The sequence below is a fragment of the Alexandromys fortis genome, unplaced genomic scaffold (assembly GCF_014885135.2).
Source record: "Alexandromys fortis isolate MF-2015 unplaced genomic scaffold, M_Fortis_MF-2015_v1.1 scaffold_54, whole genome shotgun sequence".
NCBI classification, from domain to species: domain Eukaryota; kingdom Metazoa; phylum Chordata; class Mammalia; order Rodentia; family Cricetidae; genus Alexandromys; species Alexandromys fortis.
This window is the reverse complement of record NW_026067958.1, coordinates 3,823,665-3,825,000: the sequence shown is the minus strand read 5'-3', so window position 1 is coordinate 3,825,000 and position 1,336 is coordinate 3,823,665.

Below are 1,336 nucleotides of genomic sequence, written 5' to 3'. Positions count from 1 at the left end.
CGGTAAGCGCACCTTGGGGTGCTTACACACATTATTAGAAATGGTCTAGTCCAGGTGCGAGAACTAGCCTGTAAGGGCTAGAGTTCATGGGCCAAGCAGTTCTTAAATGAATACAGTTTGTGTGTTGTTATTTCGGGCATGAGCTAGCCAAGCAGCCGGGGTGTTGGGGACGCAGCCCCGCCACCGCTTCCTATTTCAACATGGAACCACCAACACAAATAGCCACAAAAATGCTGAGACAGAAAAAAATTTAAGTTTTACTGATTATAATTAAACTGAAAAGCTTCAGCAATTAAAACAGCTATGCATGATTTTGATGAAGGTGCTGAGTGGAGAAAGGATCATCTCTTCCAAGAGTGGTTCTACAAAAACTAAACATCTATGTATGTGGTGAAATTTTGCTCATAGTGTACTTTAAGCACTGAACTGGGTTCTCTAGAAGAGCAGTAAGCACATTTAGCCACTGAGCCATCTCTCCCGCCTTTGATCATGATTTTTAAACAACAACCATTTAAAAAAAATCGACAATGGAGATTATGTTAAACTGAAAATATTTTGCACAGTAAAGAAGATAAACAAATGTAAAGCTACCTTATCGATTGAGAGGAAACCTGTGAGAACCACAGGTCTATAAGAAGAAGAGCATAGAAATGTTGATGGAAGGTTCAGTCCTGTCTGCTCCCACAGCAATTCAGTCCCAAGGAAACACACATAGGCCTACATTAATTATAAACTGGTTGCCCTATTAGCTCAGGCTTCTTAATAACTAATTCTTACATCTTAAATTAACCCATAATTATTTTCAGTTTTAGCCATGTGACTTGGTACCTTTTATCAGTAGGACATTCTCATCTTGCTTCCTTTTGATCTGGGTGACTACTGCAGACTGAGCCTTTCCTCTTCCCAGAATCTTCCTACTCTAGTCTCCCGACCTATACTTCCTGCCTAGCTATTGGCCAATCAGCATTTTATTAAACAATACAAGTGACAAATCTTTACAGGGCACAAAACCATTGACAATGAGAAAGGGATTTATAGGGAAGAAGGGGAGTTCACAGGGGTGGGTGGGAGAGAGCAAAAACACTTTAACCCATGACCTGTAGTGAACTTCACAAAAAACTAATCTCTTTATCTCCTATATACATTCCAAGAAGCCAGCCCACCTAAAACCAAATCTTCACAAAGACCTATAATTGTATCAAGGGCAGATCCAGAATTCAGAACCTCTGCAACAATCAGGCCCAAATAGCCAAGATTTAATTATTTAAACTGAGAACTTGCTTGTCTGTGCTTCCAGCTTTAAGACCAGAGGAAGCAAATGTGATGTCTGCTTTGC